The sequence below is a fragment of the Pan paniscus genome, chromosome 8, assembly GCF_029289425.2.
Source record: "Pan paniscus chromosome 8, NHGRI_mPanPan1-v2.0_pri, whole genome shotgun sequence".
NCBI lineage: Eukaryota > Metazoa > Chordata > Mammalia > Primates > Hominidae > Pan > Pan paniscus.
Window position 1 is genome coordinate 23,014,838 of NC_073257.2, and position 22,733 is coordinate 23,037,570.

Consider the following 22,733-nt stretch of genomic DNA (forward strand, 5'->3'; position numbering starts at 1 on the left):
TTCTTGATCTACCAGGGGACTTTGGACAAGTCATTTAATATTTTAAAACTCAAGTTTACACACTTGGAAAGTGAAAATATTAATATCTTCCTCAAACTTTCGTTATGTGGAATAAATTGCATAACGTTTGCAATCCTGAAATGTCATGGTTTCTTAATAAATGGGAATTACTATTACTATTAGTCACAATTTAACCCTTTTTACCTTTTTCTGTGCAAAGAAAATGTAACTGTGCATTCATTGTCTTAACCAAGCATCATCAAGCCTGACCTGGAGATTTAGCCTGATCATTTCTCAGCCTTTTGGCTAAGATCAAGTGGAGATTTAGCCTGGCTCCCAGGATCTCACCTATGATTTCTGGCATCTAGAATCTTATTTATGAATCTGACTTCAGCGGGTCTTCGGAAATAATTGTTCCTGGTTCTTTCTTCACCACATAGCTCGGTGGTGTTTAATCTATTTAGAAGCAGAATCTTTAACTTAGTTAAGTCATACATGTAACCACAAAATATAAAACAGTAAAGAGCATTTCTGTGAAAACACGGGAGCCCAAAGCCTCATCCAACAGGCCTCTGAGTCATGTCTGAAGGACCTATGACCTCCATTAATCCCTCCAGAGGAGCACTGAAGCAGTGGATCCCCCTTAACTTAGCATAATAACCAGGTTTATTTGAGAGTCAGCTCCCCTTATCCAACAGAACTCCTTTCTCTGCACGCAGCTACCCATAGCCCAAGCTCTCCTGACCCACTGTGTGCCTCTCTCAATTTGAGGGTAATTCAGAGAAACATAGCAAACAATCTCTTAATAAAAGCCCAGAGTCCCATGCACTGAAATATAGTCCTTAGTAGAATCACAGGGGGTACACATGAGCTATTCATATTTTCACAGATTTCCTAAGTGAGCAAGATGCTACCTAATTTGAGAATGATTGCTATAAAGGACATAGATGGTCACAGATTCCTAAACTCCCAAATTGAAGGAAACAAACTCACTCTTAAGCATTTGAAGATGGGTATGTAACAACTACCTTTGAAAGTAAGAATGAAAATTGATAACTAAAAACTATATTATACAGAAAACTCAAAGTGCATAGAGAATCATCAACATCCCAATAAGTTGTTCATGTGGGGACTGTTTTCTAAACATCAAGTTAGCTTGATTTTCATCTCCAAACACCATAAATTTTATTTTAATTGGTGTTTACACCACAGTATCATTCACATGATAAAGAATCTTGCCCAGTGGTGGCAGGCACCTGTAATCCCAGCTACTCAGGAGGCTGAGGCAGGAGAATCATTTGAACCTGGGAGGCGGAGGTTGCAGTGAGCCGAGATCGCACCATTGAACTCCAGCCTGGTTGACAAGAGTGAGACTTCATTTCAGGGGTAAAAAAAGATCTTGCTCAGTGTTAGTACTTTGAAAAAAAAATTCAAGAGGAATGTTCTTCCCAGCTCCTTCTTATTTAGTCTAAATAATTATATCCTTATAGAGACTTTCCTCAACCACTGAAACTAGAGTAGCTAATAAGTCACTTGCCATCACATTAAAGTGCTTTCTGTGTGCCATTTATTCCTATATGTTTTCATGTTTATTTGCATGCTTAATTATTTATTACTTGTCTCCACTTCAAAATTTGTTCCATAGCACAGGGAATTTCTTTGTTTTCCATCATGTACCTAGTATATGTTGGTCCATAATAAATATTTATTGAATGAGTACATGAGCTAATTAAGTGAGCCCTCACTTTTATCCACCATAAACAGACTTCTTTGGGGAAAGGCATGACAAGAAGAAAGTTCTCTCAACTCCAGTTTAACTCCAAATCTCAGGTAATCAACTTCCCCACACTCCATTTCCCCCTTGAAGCTGGATTATTTTAGATTTGAAGATGGCATCCCACTCCCTGATACTCTGAAAGAACTAAAAGTCACGCCAGTACCTGGCCATTTGAATGACATATGACATTATTGGAAAATTAATAATTGGGTCAGCAAGTCTTGGGAAGAAGAGAAAAGGAAACAATATCATTTCTTTGTCTTCAGATCTCAATATTTTGTGTGATGATTTTTTCCCTTTTAATTGTAAATTGTCGACTCAATTCTGTAGTTTGAGGGAAATCATGCAAATGTTATGCTTCATTTTCCCTCTAATAACTCAAAATAATTATTCACTGGCAGAAACACAGGCTTAGCAGTACATGAAATAATACAGAATCAGGTCTCATTGCATATGTAGAAGGTCCAATTTAGGCAAAAGTTATTTCTAGCAATGCATGATTCTGAATCCTCAATGGCCACATTTTGGATGTTCTTAAACTTAAGGATCATTTTCCTATCTTTTTAAGCAGATATAAGGGTTAGCATGATAGAAATTGCTATAATAGGTGAACAATATTGATTTGCACATACACTCTGCGTCTGTAAGAAAGATTGGTTTGCATAGTAAATGTCTTTCAGAAAATTCCATTTTGGAAATTGTTGATTATGTATTCATGCATTTCATTGCATGGGGAAAGATTCTGTTAGAATTGTTCAGAAATATCCCAATGCATATGGTATGTTTTTTGCAACGTTATAGATTATTTTCAATGCATAAAATGTATAGAGTGTATGTTTTGCTTAATGTTCAATCACAGATTTATATAAATCACCTAATTTAAAATACGTGAAAAGTTGGTTAAGGAAGGTATTTACCAAACTATGCTTTTATAGCATTCATGTTCTGCTAATGTTAATAGGAGTTGGCTGTAAATGGTCAAATCAATGTAAGAAACTCTGGGTTAAAGTGTTAAAAAAGTTTCCTTCACTATAAGACTTTCATGCAATCTTAACTATGCTAATAGGTACTGTAAATATTCAAGCCAAGTACAAAGTTTGCAACATTTATCAAACTTACACCAAAGACAATTTTCTTTTTCAAACAACAGTGTATTGATTATGCTTTTTATTTTCTGTGTCTTATGAGGCTTTGACATTTTGGAGCATCTTACTAATCCTGGAGAGACTGCCCCTCCCAGAGCTAATTCCTACAGATAGTAAACAACTCGCCTGTGAACACACCTGCCCTGTACAAACCAACCACTCCAAAGCTCACACCGCCAGCCACCTCCTTCATCTAACTCACACAGCAAGGCAATATTTCCCTGCCCTAAATCGCTCCAGTGCCAGGTACTGGATGACAAAGGACACCTCCCCTGTCACTGTTTGATAGCTCAGAGCTCACTGAAATTATTCAAACTAGCCAGTTTTAAACCTGCTCAGCTGCTTCACCTGCCTGGCCCCTTCCTTCCCATGAAAACACAATAAAGGCGCTGGACCCTGTTTTCTCCTCCCTTCTTCTGCCTCCTTAACGAGCCGGGTACTTCCTCATGTGGCTGGTGTGTCCCCTTCTCTTAGAAACCATAAGTGGTAAAAACTTTTCTCAACGGCTTTTGCTTCTCCGTGTTGCTTCTGTCACCTTTACAAGTTACAGTCTCACAGGTACAATCTAAACAAATGTTTGGTAAACAGTTCAGTCCACACTGGTAGAATACCAAAAAAAATAAAGAAATGAAGCATAGACTTTGGAGTCAAATGGGTTCAAATCAAACTCTGTTTCTTAGGACCTAAAATGTCATGGGATGACCTCTCCAAATATCTATGTCCTCATTTATAAAATAGAGAGAAAAACAATTCCTCTGAAATCACTTGGAAGATTTCATAGTGAGTTGGGCTAAGCATAACACAGTTCCTGGTAGCACATAGGAGTCCACTGGGTATGTAAATACATGATTAGTCTGTAAATTGAGGAATGCACAAACCGAAGGGTGGGTAAAATGTTCTATTAGCCAATTATTATCTCCAAGATCTGAAAATGTCCCCTTTCTTTGCCTATAATATAAAATCAACCAGTTTATTTAAGAAAATTTTAAGATTGCTGTCTGTGTCTTTAGTTTTCTTAACCTTAATTTACCAGTGAAATAAAGACAGAAGTCAGATCTCTCTATGATCAATTTTATTTTCTAAACTTTCTGTCTACCAGGCTGGTGTCCAGTCCAGTGAGAGGCTGAAAGGAGGACTCTGAAAATGCAGCAAATTGAACAATGCAAAATATTCTGTAAAGAAAATCAGTTTAATCCTTAACTCTACAAGTTAAAAAATTGTATTCCTCCTGCAGAAAGCCTGCCTGCCTGCCTGCCTTCCTTCCCTCCTTCTCTCTCTCTCTCGTCTCTCTCTCTCTCATCTCTCTCTGTCTCATCTCTCTCTCATCTCTCTCTCATATCTCTCTCTCTCCTCTCTCTGTCTCTCTCTCTCTCCTCTCTCTCTCGTCTCTCTCTCTCTCCTCTCTCTCACCTCCTTCTCTCTTTCTCTCTCTCTCCTCTCTCCTCTCTCTCTCATCTCTCTCTCCCATCTCTCTCTGTTCCTCTCTCCCTCCCTCCCTCCCCACCTTTCTCCCTCCCTCCCTCCCCCTCCTTTCTCTCTCTCTCCCTCTCTCCCCCCTCCTCTCTCTCCCTCCCCCCTCCTCTCTCCCTCCCTCCCCCCTCCTCTCTCTCTCCCTCCCTCCCCCCTCCTCTCTCTCTCCCTCCCTCCCCCTCCTCTCTCTTTCCCTCCCTCCCTCCCTCCTCTCTCTCCCTCCCTCCCCCCTCCTCTCTCTCTCCCTCCCTCCCCCTCCTCTCTTTCCCTCCCTCCCTCCCTCCTCTCTCTCTCCCTCCCTCCCCATCTCTCTCCCGCCCTCCCCCTCCTCTCTCTGTCTCTCTCCCTCCTCCCTTCCCCCCTCCTCTCCCTCCCTCCCCCCTCCCTCCCCCTCCTCTCTCTCTCCCTCCTCCCTTCCCTCCTCCTCTCTCTCCCTCCCTCCCTCCCCCCTCCTCTTTCTCTCTCCCCTCCTCTCTCTCTCTCCCTCCTCCCTTCCCCCCCTCTCTCTCTCCCTCCCCCCACCCCCCTCCTCTCTCTCTCTCTCCCTCTGTCCCTCCTCCCCTCCTCTCTCTCTCTCTCCCTCCGTCCCTCCTCCCCTCCTCTCTCTCTCTCCCTCTGTCCCTCCTCCCCTCCTCTCTCTCTCTCCCTCTCCCCCCTTCCCCCTCCCCCTCCCTCCCCCCTCCCCCACACACTTGTCTCACTCTCATCTCACTCTGTCACCCAGGCTGGAGTGCAGTGGTGCAATCTTGGCTCACTGCAACCTCTGCCCCCTGGGTTCACGAGATTCTCCTGCCTCAGCCCCCAAAGGAGCTGGGACTACAGGCATGTGCCACCATGCCCAGCTAATTTTTGTATTTTTAGTAGAGATGGAGTTTCACCATGCTGGCCAGGCTGGTCTCAAACTCCTGGACTTAAGTGATCCACCCACCTCGGTCTCCCAAATTGCTGGGATTACAGGCATGAGCCTGCACGCCCTGCCAGAGAGCTTTTCAACTAAAGTACTTGTGGCTTTTCAGTCGGTTAGAAATACAAACCTAGCCCCAGTCAATGTGCAGCTGGTCATATGTGCACATTTTAATAACCAAAAATGTTAATGTGGCTTTCAATAGATGATGAACCTAAAAATTAAACATACCAAATAAAATACTATCAAATCACACAATGACATTCTTAATTAGCATATCTAATAATTAGGCAGTATATCTACCATCCTGGATATGGACTTCATTTTAAAATCCTGCATTCTATATCAGCCCTGAAGAAGAGGATATTTTCCAATGAAAATATCCCTTTTGTTGAATTTCTCTTTTCAGATAGCTTCTGGATAATGCTTTATGAGCAGCTTGTACTTTATATCTCTTTATGTACTCTTTCTGATGCTACCAGGAATTGCCCTCTAGGGATGCTCTGACATTTCACTGGGGCAGCCCAGTAATATTTTTTTACATGATCTGCCAAGGGGATTGGCCTTACAGAAGATTCAACTCCTCATTCAGTGATTGATAATAGATTCAATTACATTGCCTACCATCTCTGATCATTATTGCTAAGATAAAATTCATGTTGTTACAGCATAATCTTGATTAAAATGTTTAAGGCAGTGATGAGTAATGCCAAGGACCCGCAATTAGAAGGCGTGATCGTCCAGAGGTGACAGGTGTTCATAGTGTTGTTCAACAGATGCTCTTCTCTAATAAACAGTTCTACTCATTTTTATTTTAGCATCCTATGTTAGCCTTTTCCAATTTGGTTTGCAGTGGGAAGCACCTGTACACATATAAACTTTTAAGCCCAGGATATTGCTTTTCGTCTCAAGCAAGTCTTTTGGTTACAAGTGTGAACAATCAGACAAATACATGCAAGGCTGCCATTCACAAAACAGTCCAATGGATAATTCCTCTTAAGAAAAGTGAGGAAAATGGTGTCATTCCCCATGCAGGGAGAGAAAATAATCTCTGCTCTATTTGTGGCACTAGCAGCTTTATATTAACAATGTTCACAGTGCATCCACATCATGAGATGTTATGAGGGTGAATACAACCATTTTTGCAGAATGCTTTGTGTTTATATAGCACCTCTTCCCAGAATACTCCCGGGAGGGTTGCAGTGATTGTCACTGGATTTAACTGTCTCTATCCTATCCGTTCCTAAAATAGGCATGAAAGTGCAAAACAGAGCCCTACAACATCATTATAATCAGGATAAATAGGAAGCTTACTTGTGTTAAAAATAATAACTGACAATTGCAACGTGGAGAAATACAGGAGAGGAAGTGAAATCACCCCTGTATTCATCAAAGTTTGTGATCAGAAACTTTTACATTCTATACTCAGCAGTCATGTCAAGAAAGACCATTTTCCAATGAGTTAATTGCATGCATCAGAGGATGGAGTAGAATTAGAATTATGGAAACATAGAATAATGGCATTCAGTTATTGAAGAAATGCTACAGCCTCTCCAGTAGTATGCTCTTTATTCTCCTGGAAATGTCAATGAGGCTCCAAGAGCCTGTGGTAGAGGTGGAAATGGTGGTCTTCATTCTCGAGCTTCTAAATCTGGACTAGAAAAAGCACTAAGGAAAACAATCAACAGATAATACAAACACCAGTAAAGAACTCCAACCTTTTCCTTTTCTCATTGGTTAATTAAACCCACACAGGAATGCAAGTGCACATAGAAAGGCTTAGAAACTGGCCCCATAATGATTTTTATACCATGATTTAATTTGTGATCTAGAGACAGCAACTGCTAAACATCAGAGCTCAAATGAGTCTTCTCTAATAAATTGTATTTTTTGTCTTCATACAAAAGTAACTTTTACATTTTACACCATTGCATGCTATTTACTATTCGTTATATGGCAGATTGAGTATTCCTTATCTCAAAAGCTTGGGACCCAATGTGTTTCAGATTTTTGGCCTTTTATTGTGGGGGGGAGTTTTGGCATATTTGCATTATACTTACCTGAGTGAGCACTCCAAACCTGAAAATCTGAAATCTGAAAAGCTCCAATGGGCATTTCCTTTGAGCATCATGTCAGTGGTGATCAAAACGTTTTAAATTGTGGAGCATTTTGGATTTTCAGATTTAGAATGCTCAACCTATATTGGATTTTGAAAAGTAATCTAGATAAACATTCTTGGGTTTGTTGTCCTGGAGTTTGTACCCTAACTTAGGAAGCCATTGACATGTGTTAAAAGCAGAAGGATCTAATGATGATGGAGAAGACTCAGTCCACTAAAGGTCAGGAAAAGCAAAAAGGGAGCAGAGAGGAATTACTATAAAAACTCAAAGCAGCAATTTGACATTTATCTTCCTATCCCATCTCTTCATTCTTCTAATATAAAATTAAATTTCCCTGTCCATCATATATGCCTAGGGGTGTGTTTCACTTGCATAGAGAATGTAGAAGCATTTTATGCTTAAAGGTATCAGGACAAGTAGACATGTTTCAGAATAGACATCTTGCTGGCTTCCTCTGATTTCTGTGATGGCTCTCAGCAAATGGGGATGCTGCAATGTCTTCTTTTGTCCTTTCAAGACAGCTCTTCTTGGATCGTATATTCTACTTTGTTACTATTATTATTAGATATTAGTTGCCAATGTTTTACTTATAGGACAGTTGTAAAATTTAAATTGTAGAATGGCCAAGTGGCCACGTCAGAGGTCAGAGCAGCATGAAGGCTGGGAGGTCATTTACAATCAAAAGCTTCCCTCTCTTAAGTTACATCTCAGCCATTTACAAAGCCAAACAGCAGCCTGGTTGATTTTGTCTTGCATGGATTGGACTGGTTCTAAAGCTTTGTACATTAAATCCCAGGAATTTTAAATCAAACACACTACAGTATGTTTTTCTGCATTATTAACTGTGGATAGTTTTACCCTGGCTTTTTCATGACGTCCATGACCCCATCCTTCCATTGGGTATTACAATATCGCCTGTGAAAAGAAAAAAATGCTTTGACTCTTTCCTCACCTTTGGAAGTTTCATAACCAAAACCTTATACTTTGATGCATATTTGAGAAGATGTTGAAATTATACTAGACAACTTAACTGGTAAATTCCAGTGGAATTGTTAAGAAATAATATATCCACATTTATACCAAATTAATGCATCATGATTAAAGGTCTTAAAATGAATACCAAATGAATTAGTAATGGTGGTCTTTGTGCTTAACCCTTTAAATTGTATAAAAATATATCTGTATCAAATAGTTGAACATAAGAATGAGAAATTGAAGTTAGTAGTATTTGTAATACAAAGATTGCAAATGTTATTAGGGTTCTTTTGTTTAATAATGCATAATCATTACATAATCATTATGTGATCATTACATGATTGTTACATAAAAATGTAACAGTGAAAGCCAATATATTATTAATTGAATGAGCTAATTTCAACAGTTAGTGAGAAAACAAAAGTCCCCAAAGTGAAAATAAACTTGTCATGTTCTATAACCATAAAACATTAATTTTGATAAATCAAATGTAATTAACTTGATTTATAATTTATTTTGAAGTATTAGTTAAGGATATCCTTATTATATTGCCTTTTCAGTGCAATCTAATGGAGTAGTAATCCCAATCCTTATTTGGAAATCAATATAGCGATGAAAACAAATGACTGAACTAGTGAAAGAGTTGAAAACATGAGTCAGACAAATCAAACTTCAAATTCTAGGAGAGTTACTTGTTCTGTGACCTCATCAGATTATTTAATTTCCCTATGTGTCAGTTTCCTCATCTGCAACAAAGAAGCTGGAAATACTTGCCTGATAGACTTGTGTTCATGGACAGAAGAGGTGATTTGTCGAGAATGCTTAGCATACCTGGTACCTAGCTGTATTGAATCTTTATTGAGTATTAGCTATAACGTATAAGCTACAAAAACACTTCATGTGTATTTGCTCACTTAATCATGTATTTTACTAATATCTTCCTCATTTTATAGACAAGAAACTAATGCACAAGGAGATTAATTGCTCAAGAAATGGCAGGTATTATTATTACCATATTTCTACACTTTTATTCTATTTTCTACTCTTTCTCAACAGAGATTTGTTTGTATAATGATGGTATTAAGAAACATAACAGGTATATCCTTAAAAACTGATAACATTAATTTGACATAGTAAATTAATGTAGATGTTAAACTGAAGTACATTCATTATCAAATATTTCCATTCTTTTCCTTCAAGGTTTGAAAAACCATATAACCAATGCAAGAAGGAGCTTGGGATCAAAATCCTGACTCCAAAATCCCCAACAGAGACACAAAGAACAACATATCTGAACACCCTCCTCTACTGAAAGTGGCAAAATTTAGAGTAGGGAATGGTGATAGTGGCCAGCTTAATTTCCTCCAAGCAAGGCTATGGAGAATCTTCCATTAAACATCAATGTAATTTCAGCGAATGCGGTTCTGATACACATCTCAAACACCCAGCCCTGTAAAGTGCTGTCAAGAAGCTCTAGACATCTCACTGATGAACATTTTCACACCAACTTCTTCACCAAAAAAAAACTTCCCATAACCTACACCCTACAGAACTTAATACTGAAGGATAATAATGACTCAACCTAACAAAAATGAAACCTCACTTCTCTAAAGGATTTTTCTTAGAGAGTCCAGATATGTTAGTCCTGTCTTCATCTTCATCCAGAATGACAAACAGCCCTGGGATTTCCAAATTGTAACTGTAACAGTGCTGGTACATTTGTAGCATAATGAGAGTCTTCATCACTGATAATTTTAAAACTAGACCACATTTTTCAGTGTCAGCTCCGTCTAGTATTGATTGTTTTGGCAGTGTCCGATCATGTTGTATTTTTCATGTTTCTTCATTTCTTAGTGTTATTTAATCATTTCAATTAGCTCTCCCATTTGTTCACATAACTCAGCGAGTATACGGTGTATATTAGAAATGAATTCAATTGTGATTCTTATATGTCCGTCAAAAATAGCAACTGCAACTAAATATGATTGCTTAGGCATGAGAGACCTATACTTTGGGGCAATGCTTTGGATTTTTAATATTCTGGAGCAATTTTATAAAGTAGTCCATTAATTATTTGAGAGTGATGTGTGCTAATATATCCTGTGTGGCCTATCCTTAAAACAAAATATCACGAAAATCAGCAAAATGGTAAGATTTCAGGTGGAGTTGACAATTTCAAGCAAACAACCTCATGAACTCTAGAATTCCAGAAAAATAACTTTTCCATTCACATTTTTAAATTAAGAATCTATGTGAGTACAGGTTTTGGGGGGAGGGTGGGTGGATTTCTATGCATCATGCAGAAGGAACACTTATTTGTGTAACTTACAGAGATTCAGATGTCAGAAGGAAAGATGCAGAGTACTTCATGGCATGACTAACATAAACCTTTGTTATTTATCTGAAACATCACATTTGATTATTCTTCCAGTAAAATTCTCTGGGATGTCATGGGGGGAAAAAATCACTCCTATCATGTCATAAACTAAAGACAACTAAAATACCATTTGTAACAGTAACAGAACTCTTCAGGCTTGCCTAAATATCAGATTTTGCCTAAATACCAGATTTAGGCCAATTTTGCCTAAATTAGAAACAGTCCTATTATTCAAAGAGATAGGAAATGAAAAACTACAGTTGGAAATTTGGTTTTAAGGCTTGCAAAATTGTCACGAGCAGAAATCACTGTTTTCCTTTATCACATGGCATCTGCCAAGTCTGCCTAATGTGATTCTGTGGAAAATGCCTTTGTCCAGGAAGGTCTTACTATGGTTACTTTTTTGGACTTCATTCAGCCAAATGCACTAATGGATATTCACTGCAGAGTCAAACCTGTCTGTGATGATTTTGGAGGAAAAGGGGTATTTTTAAAGAGGCAAAAGTGCCCTCTCTGTCATCCCAGAGATTATCATTTATAATCTAATCTATCTGGTGGGGGGGGGTGGAGCATGTGCACAATAGGCTGGCAATTATTCACAGATATTAATGTAAACACAGGTACACACACATTACATAAAATAAGAGTAGAAAAAAGTGAAGAACATAGGGATATGAGGATAGGTTACAAATTAGCATAAGCCCCTAGACTGGGAGTGGTCATTTCTTTCCCCATGTCTAAACCCCGCTAAGTAAACAGCCTTCTTCCCACATGAATACCAAGATACAAAAGGTTGACCCAAATTGCCCAAGGGAGTTAATAACGGCTACTTGGGATTAAAGACAAGCTTCTATACAAATGGAAGAGTTTTACAGCCAGAGGTATTTCACCTCCAAAAGATGTCAAACTACAAATGAGAAGGTCACATAAAAACAGCATTAGAGGAGCAAATGGTATGAAGTTTTCACATAATTAGTTATTGTTTCCCAGTGACTATTGTAAGAAAAACCACTACTATTTAAATGTCTGTAGGGAATGGACTAACGAAAACTTAAATGATCGCAGCTAGAAAACCACTGATTCCTCCTCCTCTGAACCAGCTTAGCTCCCTCAAGGTCAAAGTTAGAGGAACTTACTTGGCAAAGAGGTTTCCCTAGCAAAGCACACAAATGAGTCTAGGTACTTCAATCCAGCCCCTTTCACTGACATTAAAATCTATTCAATATATTTTATTCAGTGTGTTTCAAAAACTTCATCCAGACACACTGAATAGATGCAGAATTGTCTTGCACAGAAATTATACTTGTTTGCATAGCATATCCATTCTAAAATATGACTAAATGAGGTTTCCTGCAGTGTGTGCACTAGAAATAGTTTTGAATTCATTTGGTGCTCTTTGCCTCTTGCTCTTTGGTATCTTCAGGAAGATAATCTTCATTCTAACTGTTCTTACAAACATACGCTGGCAGCCCTGTGTTTTCCTAAATATAAGTGGCTCCTGGACTGTATAGCTAATCTTAGGGTTTTCTCAGCTCAACTTCATGAAGCCCATTGTTACAAACTGTAGGTATTAATTTTCTTACTTTCATGATGGTGCATTCATGAATTCTTTTAGAATGTGAATTCCTATCTCTAATCTCTGAAACAAAAAGTTTGTGTTGCATTCACACCCAAAACCAGTGAAATCTTTGTGCTCGGTTAAATAGTCAATTCAGTTAAGCCACATTGACAAAAGTGGTTCATCTAGCTGGTGCTAGTAACCAGCTAGTTGTCTGTGTCTTTCTTGTCCTGACTTTCTCCACCACGTCTAAAGAACATCTTTTTAACTGCATTTGTTGTTACATACAAGCCCAAATGATCATCTTTTCATAAACATGATCTTTTCATATCCATGGGATCCTTTTTTGCCAGGTCTTTTTTCCTTTCTTCTTGAATCCCCCATCCCTCTCTTTCCCACTTTCCCATTTTCTTACCCCTCTTCCTCCCTTCCTCTCACTTCTTGTGCTATTCCATTCTCCATCCCTTCCCAGTTAACTCAGTAATTTAGGATTTATTCTATTTTTAATTTTCTTTCATGTCAGAGACTAGTTATTGGTGATGCCAGATCACCAACATCATTAAGCACTTGACTGTACTTCTCTAAAAATCTCTGCAGTTCATCCTCTGTCCTCTTCCACAACAGACAGGCTCTGATCACATCTCCATCTCTAATCTGTTTGCACAACAGCTCAAATCCAGCCTTGCCCCTCTTTTCCATTCTCCTCAGAGCAGGAAATGAGTTCTCTAAACCAAGCTGATTAGTCTGTCTCTCTGGGATAGCAATAGGAGATATACCTAATGTAAATGACGAGTTAATGGGTGCAGCACACCAACATGGCACATATATACATATGTAACAAACCTGCACGTTGTGCACATGTACCCTAGAACTTAAAGTATAATAAATATATATATATATATATAAAAGCAAGCTGCACTTGGAAAGCAGACAAAAGTATGGCAGTTCTTCCAAAATAATAAACCATGGAACTACCATATGATCTAGCGGTTTCACTTCTGGGTACATAGCTAAAGGAATTGAAAGCAAGAAACTGAAGGGAGATTTGTCCACCCACGTTTACAGCAGCATTATTCACAATAACAAAAAGGTGGAAGTAACCCAAGTGACCACCATAAACAAAAAGTGACATATAAATACAATGAAGTATCAGTTACTGAAATGGTTTGGCTGTGTCCCCACCCAAATTTCATCTTGAATTGTAGCTCCCATAATTCCCACATGTTGTGGGAAGGACCTGGTTGGAGATGACTGAATCATGGGGTCAGTTTCCCCCATACTGTTCTCATTGTAGTGAATAAGTCTCACGGGAGCTGATGGTTTGATAAGGGGAAACCCCTTTCACTTGGTTCTCATTCTCTCTCTTGCCTGCCACCGTGTAGTAAGACGTGCCTTTCACCTCCTGCCGTGATTGTGAGGCCTCCCCAGCCATGTGGGACTGTGAGTCCATGAAACCTGTTTTTCTTTATAAATTAGCCAGTCTCAGGTATGTCTTTATTAGCAGCATGAGAACAAACTGATACGGTCACCCTCTAAAGGAAGGACATTCTGACACATGTTACAACATGGATGAACCTTGAGGACATTATGCTAAGTGGAATAAGCCAATTACAAAATAACAAATACTGTATGATTTTTCTTAAATGAGGCACTAGAGTAGTCAAATTCATAGAAACAGAAAAGTAGAATGGTGATTGCCAGGGTCTGGGGAGAGGGGGCATGGATGGCTATGGGCGAATAGGTGCAGAGTTTCAGTTTTGCAAGATGGAAAAAGTTCTGGAGATGCATGGTGGAGACGGTTCCACGTAAGTATTAATGTACTTCATGCCACTAAACTGTACACCTAAAAATGGTTAAAATGGTAAATTTTATGTATACTTTACCAAAGAAAAAATAAGTTTCACAGCCTTTAGCAAAAGCCCAAATTCTTTTTTTGTTTGTTTGGATTTTGGGCGGTTTTTTTTTTGTTTCTTTTTTTCTTGAGATGGAGTCTCACTCTGTTGCCCAGGCTGGAGTGCAGTGGCATGATCTAGGCTCACTGCAGCCTCCGCCTCCCAGGTTCAAGCAATTCTCCCACCTCAGCCTCCTGAGTAGCTGGGATTACAGGTGCCTGACACCACATACAGCTAATTTTTGTATTTTTTGTAGAGAGAGGGTTTCACCATGTTGGCCAGGCTGGTCTCAAACTCCCGACCTCAAGTGATCCACCCGCCTCAGCCTCCCAAAGTGCTGGGATTACAGGCCTGAACCACCATGCCCAGCTGCAAAAGCCCAAACTGTTTAACAAGCCGTAGGCTGCTCTGTGCCCATCCCTTTGAGTCTGGATCATAATGTTGTTCTCTGCCTAGAAAGTACCATTTTGCCAACCTGCCTCTAACCTTCCCCTGACCATCCAAAGCAGAAGATGTGCTGTCTCCCTGGTGACCTCATGGTTCTTTGTTCTCAGGGGCCCTGAAGTGTTTCCAGGGTAAAATCTCTGAGAAGTTTACACTAATGTCTCTCCCAAGAGAGGCTGACTGCCTCCAAAGCACAGCAGTCTTTGCCTGGCACGGAATGAATGCTTCACAAACAGTGAATTAATGAATAAATTTCAGCCTGAACCATGTAGACCACGCTGCAGGAATCACTCTGTCTCCAGTTTATGATGTTTCCTTTCAAAGGAAGGGATGAAAAGGTAGCAGCCTCAAGATCAATGGAGCAGGGTTTTGAAATACTGGAATTCAGAATGTTTTCCTGTAAAGTTGAATTTCTAATAACACATGGACATTTTCTTTTAGTAAGCTTTGTTACTGAATGGTAGAATATGAAGGGTAACTCAACATCTTTGACTATTCCCACTCAGAGAAATGGGCATTCTGAGAAATAGCAGAGCGCATTACAAGTTCCCTTAATACTGTAGCCAGTTGCTTTCCAATAAATGGTGTTTTACATACGGGAAGAACAAGACATAGAAAAACTGATTGGTTTGTTCTAATTAACAAAAAGGAAAGCAATAAATATATGATAAGGAGATTTGACATTTTCTTCCTCAGATCATTTTTTTTATATACATGTTAGACACCCTCAGCATAATCTTCTTCAGTGAAGCTCTTCTCTTAAACCAATCACAGAGGGTTTTTTGAGCATCTGTTCTGTGTTCATCATTGTACCTGATCTTAGAGTTTCTCATCTAAATGCCATATTCACTATCAAAGGCCTCTATAAAAAATAATATGATTAGACTCTGGGATTTGATGTCTCAGATAAAAATTAATATGAATCTACATACAACAAAAGGTCCAAATTAAGCTAAATGACAGTAGAGAAAATCAAGCTAGGGTGGATTGGGATACCACTGCTTGGGCTATTTTAAGTTAATATTAGCCTATAAGCAATTAAAGACTGAATTGAAAATCCACTGTGTCCCATCAAAAATTTACCTCTTTGTGGCCAGGTGCAGTGGTTCATGCCTGCAATCCCAGCACTTTGGGAGGCCAAGGCGGGCAGATCATGAGGTCAGGAGATCGAGACCATCCTGGCTAACATGGTGAAACCCCGTCTCTACTAAAAAAAAAAATGCAAAAAATTAGCCGGGCATGGTGGCGGGTGCCTGTAGTCCCAGCTACTCGGGAGGCTGAGGCAGGAGAATGGCGTGACCAGAAGGCAGATGTTGCAGTGAGCTGAGATGGTGCCACTGCACTTCAGCCTGGGCGACAGAGCGAGACTCTATCTCAAAAAAAAATTTACCACTTTGTAAACAAGAACATCAAAAAGAGTTCATATTATGTATGGAACATTAAACAGCTGTGAGTCATATCTTTGAAGAGTTCTGTGGCCTTACCATGATGTATGTGGACAGAAGAATGGCTGTTTGGGTGTTTCCACCCAATATTTAGACATTGCCCCTTTACTAGGAACTAGTGGAGAACTTAAGGTTACTAAAGAAGACTCATGTAGAGGACCTCAAGGGTGCCTTAAACATCATCCACACTTTCATCCCTGTCCTCTGTACCTGAACAGCCACAGGGTCCGCAGACAACCAGAATTGCTCCACTGAATGCCTCTTGCTTTCTCCCCTTCCTCAAAAGATAAAAATCTCTGGCAGAAGAAATAGTTACCTGCTGCCATCCATCAGTACTGCAATTACCATGACTCTAAGTGACCTTCTTGCCCAATGTTTAATGCACAATGGACCGTGCCCAGGGAGACCTGGGCATTTCTGTTGCTTTGTTCTACAATGATCCCTTCTGTTCTAGCAGCGTGAGCTCACTGATGGTCATACTCTCTGAGGACTGTAGGCATTTTCACCCTATATCCACCTGTACCAGAAAACATGGACATAATTTAAAGTTTATTTCTACTTAATAGAGTGATATTCCAACCTGTGTGGAAATAACCATTTGTCACTCTTTAAAGAATGGTATTTAACATTTATTATAATGTAAGTAGTAGCATTTTAGAGTCAGTTAGTGCCAGACTTTGTGCTAATCACTTTACATGCATTGATTCATTCTGTCCATGGAAACTCTATCCCTTTTGCTCATGTCCCCATTTGACAGCTAAGGAAACTAAAGCTTAGAGAGGTTAAGTAATTTGCCTAAAGCCATGCAGGTTTTAAGCAGAAGAGCTTGAAGGAGACAAACTCAGATCTGTACAATCCTGAACTCTTATAAGCCACCCTTTCCTTCTATGACAAGTTACTTCATTCGGTAAATACTGTTGAAAGACTATTATATCTAAGCCTTCTTTTAGATATCTCTCACATTTGTCTACTCGTATCTACCATAAACACCTCCTTTAGAAGCTACCTTAATTTCTTGCCTATACTACCATAGTAGTCTCCTTTTCTTGCTGCATGCCTGATCTTCATAACAAGAAATGATAAAGTCTTCTGATTGCTTTTAAAGCCTCTCTGTTCTTATCTAACCTCCACATTCCCAGAGCCCTAGTATGGAACCTGGCACACAATAGGTGCTTGACAGATAGCTGTTGATAAATGCATGCATGGATGAAAAGATGGAGGGTGGATGAATACAAATAAATAATGCACAGTTCTTGCCCCTAAGGAGGTCACCAGACAGAAGGAAAGAAGAAGACATACACACTTATCCCTATAACATAAGCTAGAACCTGAAGTCCTTATGATAAACTATTGAAATTGCCTCTGTGTGAATATACACTGTACCCTTGTATCTCTTGCCCTACAGGACCTGGGGTGCTTAAAACTCCTAACTACAGTCTCAGAAACCCATGAGAAGTTTGGGGGTGTGGAGGTTCATTGTAGGGAGGGTCAATAATGAAGAGAAGGAAGCTGGTGGAAGAAAGGAGGGAGGAAAGTTATGTAATAAAAACAAGATGACCAGCTAGGCAAAGTGGTTCATGCCTGTAATCCCAGCACTTTGGGAGGCCAAGGTGGGCAGATCACTTCAAGCCAGGAGTTTGAGATCAGCCTGGATAACATGACAAAACTCTGTCTGTACTAAAAAATACAAAAATTAGCTGGGTGAGGTGGCACATGCCTATAATCCCAGGGGAAGCTGAGGCAGGAGAATTGCTTGAACTCAGGAGGCAGAGGTTGCAATGAGCCAAGATCGCGCCACCGCACTCCAGCTTGGGCGACAGAGCAACTGAACAAGACTCCATCTAAAAAAAAAAAAAAAAAAAAGATAAAAAGAAAAAAAAATGACAGCACCAAGGAAAAACTTTAGGGAGCTATCTACATTCACAAAGCTGAGGAAGAAAAAAGATCCAAGAAAGGAGAGGATGCAACAGAGGAAGAGAAACAAAGGATGGAGGAGAGAATCATGCATTCAGTTCATGCAAAAATATTTACTGCATGTCAATTATGTGCCAGGCACTAGGTGCTGAAAATACAGCAATGGAACAACAAAAAAGACATGATTATCTGCCTACTGAATTTACAGCCTAGTGGAAGAGAAAGGCACTACACAATGTATACTATATATGATACCCCACAGAAACCAGTGAAAAGTGCTACAGGTTAAAAAAAAGAGGAAAGGGAGAGATGAAGGGTTGGGGATGAGGGTTTTTAGTGTCTAGATGGGTGGCCAGGGGAGGAGGAGCCAGCCGCACCGCTGTCTGCAAGAGAGTGTTTCAGCCAGCGGGAAGCAAGGGCAAGGCCATGGAGCAGGGGTCTGCTGGGCATGTTCCACAAGAGCAAGGAGGCTGGTGTGACTGGGTCACAGAAAACGACGATGAATCAGGACAAGAGGGCACCGATGCTGTAAGCATCCTAAGGGCTGGCTTTTACTCAGTGAGACAGGAAGCTGTGGGAGGGTTTTGAGCAAGGACATAACTGGACCGCCTTACAATTTAATATCTTCACTCTGGATTTTCTGTTGAGAATAAATAGACGGGGTGCAAAAGAAGAAATTGATGAACAGAACAGACCAAAAGGAGACTATTGTAGTAATTCAGGTCAGAGGTGAAGGAGGGTCCCCAGACAGTCGTGATGAGAAGCAGGAAGAAGTGCTCTAATTCTAGATCTATTTTGTGGAAGAGAAAGCAGGGTTTGCTTACGGACCAGTTGCGAAGAGGGAGAGAAAGAAGAGTCAAGGACTACACCAAAGCATCTGGCCTGAACAAGAAGGAGATGAGGATGGCCATGAATTGTGGGGAGGAAAGAGGCGGAAGGAGCCCATTTCAGGAGAATGTCAGCTCAGAAACGTGCCATCTGAAATGCCAGTGCCCTATGCAGAGGCAGATGACAAGTTAGACACTATGTAGACTCACAGTAAGGAGAACCAGGAAGGGCAGCCTCAAAGATACTGCAGGAGGAAAGTTGTTCAAGAAAGGAAGTAGGTGATTGGGCCAAAACCTGCAGAATGGCTAACAATGGTGAAAGTTGGCCAAGTCTTTTGGGTTTGATTAAGAGACAGCAATTTGAGCTTGGCTCCTGGAGGCAGAACTCTGCCAGTGGTTAAAAGGACAGTAAGAGATGAGGTGGAAAGCATAGTGTAAGGAGACTGGTTAGAGAAATGGGACCAGGTAAATAGAGTCCATCACGCATGCCTTCTGAGATCATGACACGGTGCCTTTTCAGCAAGTGTTATCTTGCAGGTACAGTCAAGCTGCGCCTTCCTCTAGCCTCTTCCCCATCGTGGAGCTAACACAGAGTCACATTGCTGAAAAACACAATGTAACAAGCCAAGCAAGTGTGTGCATTAAATCCAACGAAAATGAGGAAGTAGGGATTTGCAGCGAAAATTTGATTAACTCATTTCATTAAAAAGGACATTGACATGCAAAATAATGGAAAACAATTAATGGTCTCATTAAGATCTTTACAAATTAGAGAAGGACCACAGGGAGATGGGAGAGAGTTGGAGACAGGAGAAAGGGGAGGACAAGCACACACTTGGGCATTTTTCCAGCTCTGTCTCATTCTCCTTCTCTAAAATCCATATGGGAGAAGTCAAAGAGAGTCTGCATGGTCCCTGCCTGGCTCATTTACAACTACAGTCATCCACTGCTTATGAAATACTGGATCTTTCCCAAGCATTCTACCTTTTTTTTTTTTTTTTTTTTTTGAGAGAGTCTCACTCTGTTGCCCAGGCTAGAGTTCAATGGCACGATCTCAGCTCACTGCAACCTCTGCCTCCTGGGTTCAAGCGATTCTTGTGCCTCAGCCTCCCAAGTAGCTGGGAATACAGACATGTGCCACCTGCCTGGTTAATTTTTCTATTTTTAGTAGAGTTGGGGTTTCACCATGTCGGCCAGGCTGGTCTCAAACTCCTGGCTTCAAGCGATTCTCCTGTCTCAGCCTCCTGAAGTGCTGGGATTACAGGCCACCATGCCCAGCCATTCTACCAACAGGAGACTATGTTTGAATTATTTTTGTTTTTATTGAATACAAGACATTCAAAAGGAGGGCTAAACTTACTGGTAATTCACATGTGATTATGTGATTTTACACTGCTATGTTAAGTTCGCTTAGGAGTTAGGAGCGCAGTTTAAGTTGGCGCAGAGGAGGGAAAGAATGGCAATGTGGAGCTTTTAATGGGAAACAAGCTGGGATGATGTGCAGAAATAAGAACTCCTGGCTGGGCACAGTGACTCAGGCCTGTAATCCCAGCACTTTGGGAGGCCAAGGCGGGCAGATCATGAGGTCAAGAGTTTGAGACGAGCCTGGTCAACGTGGTGAAATCCTATCTCCACTAAGAATACAAAAATTAGCCGGGCGTGGTGGCACACGCCTGTAATCCCAGCTACTCAGGAGTCTGAGGCAGGAGAATCGCTTGAACCTGGGAGATGGAGGTTGCAGTGAGCTGAGATCATGCCACTGCACTCCAGCCTGGGCAACAGAATAAGACTCTTGTCTTGTGGGGGAAAAACAGCTCCTGAAACATTAATGGCAGTACCAGGTACCAAAAAACCATGACCTAGGACAATAGAGAGACATACATAAAGCAAAGTCAGTCTTTTCACTTTTGCTAAGTATAAACTCCATTAGAGCCTCACCGCAGAAACTGGAACAGGAAACAGCATTTCAATAACATTTAAGTGAGTCATAGTAACTATACCCTGTATATCGAAGCTTCTACTGTCTTAAGTCTCATTTGGGCACTAAATAATAATGATGTGGCATTTTGAGATAGGATCCATCTTACTTTATTATTTGGAGAATTATTACTTACAGTATTCCCATTTTTTAAGTTGAACTTTTTATTTCGAGATTATTGTAGATTCACATATAGTTACAAGAAATAATTCAGAGAGATGCTATGTATTCCTACTAATTTTCCCCTAATAGTAACATCTTTCAAAACTATATGATACGGTTTGGCTGTGTTCTCACCCAAATCTCATCTTGAATCGTAGCTTCTACAATTCTCATGTGTTGTTGGAGGGACCTGGTGGGAGGTAATTGAATCATGGGGGTGGGTCTTTCCTGTGCTGCTCTCATGATCGTGAATAAGTCTCACAAGATCTGATGGTTTTATAAAGGTTTTATAAAGCACAAATTCTCTCTTGTCTGCAACCATGTAAGACATGTCTTTTGCCTTCAACCATGATTGTGAGGCCTCCCCAGCCACATGGAACTGTGAGTCCATTAAACCTCTTTTTCCTTATAAATTGCCCAGTCAGGAATGTCTTTCTCAGCAGCATGAAAATGGACTAATACACTACAGTACAACATCGCAACCGGGATGCTGACATTGATACTGTCAAGATGTACATTTGCATCATCAAGAAGACCCCTTACCTTGCCTTTTATTATCCTACCCACTTGCCTCCTGCTCCTGCCTGCTCCTTAAGCCATGGCAGTCAGCAATCTGTTCTCCATTTCTATAATTTTGTCATTTTTAGAGTCTTTTATAAATGCAATCACATGATGTGTAACCTTTCAAGAAACAATTCTCTGGAGATTCTTCTAGGTTGTAGTGTGTATCAGTAGTTATTATTTATTGCTGTGTAGTATTCCATGGTACGGATGTGCCATAGTTGGTTTAACCATTTATCCATTGACAAACATCTGAGTGGTTTCTGGGTTGGGGCTATGATGAATTAAGCTGCTATCAACATTCCTGTACAGTTTTTTGTGTGAACATAGTTGTCATGTCTCTGGAGTGCGGTTGCTGAGTCACAGGGTATTTGCATGTTTAGTTTTTTAAAGAAACAGTTTAGTTTTTCAGACTGGCTGTACCATTTTGCATTTCCACAGCAATGTATGAGTAATCAAGTTTCTTTGAATCCTTACCAGTATTTGAATTTGTCACTGCGTTTTACTTTAACTTTTCTGATAGGTTCTGTAATGGTAGTTCTTTGTGGTTTTAATTTGCACTTTGCTACTTGCTAATGATGTTAAAAGTATTTTCGGGTGCTTATTTGACATCCATATATCCTCTTTCATTAAATATCTCCTGTCTTTTGCCCACTTTATAATTAGATTTTGTTTTTTTGTGTTTTTCCTGTTATGTTTTGCGAATTCTTTATACATTCTGAATACATGTTTTTTATATGTATTTGAGTAGTATTTAAAGAGCTTTTTTAGCAATTGACAGTGGTATTGTATTTTTAATTTTAATTTCCATGTGTTCATTGTTGATATATACAAGTGCAACTGATTTTTATATATTTATCTTGTATCCTGCAACTTTGCTGAACTCACTAATTCTAGGAGTTTTCCATAGCATTTTGTATGTAGGCAGTCATGTCACTGACAAATAGAACACTTTTCTTTCATTCTGATTTGCATGACTTTATTTCCTTTACTTAATGAACTGGCTAGAACTTTGAGTACTATGTTGAATAAGAGTGGTGAGAGCTGACATTTTTGCATTGTCCTTGATATTGGAGTGAAAGCATTCAGACTTTCATGATGAAATACAATGTTTGCTGTAGGTTTTCTTTAATGCTTTTTAGCAAGCAAAGAAGTTGCCCCCTATTCCTGTTTCTTTTCAAGAA

The 22,733-nt window shown here is 39.9% G+C and overlaps 1 protein-coding gene and 1 long non-coding RNA gene across 2 annotated transcripts in view; one reads left to right on the plus strand and one right to left on the minus strand.

The window, feature by feature from the left end:
- The window catches only part of CELF2 (CUGBP Elav-like family member 2), an 867,789-nt gene that overhangs the window by 17,530 nt on the left and 827,526 nt on the right, over positions 1-22,733 (plus strand). The window lies entirely within an intron of this gene.
- Positions 6,089-22,733, minus strand: part of LOC117974494 (uncharacterized) — a 58,208-nt gene continuing 41,563 nt past the window's right edge. The window contains exon 3 of the long non-coding RNA XR_004664513.2: positions 6,089-8,331. This is a non-coding gene — a long non-coding RNA (uncharacterized LOC117974494). The remainder of the gene's footprint in view (positions 8,332-22,733) is intronic.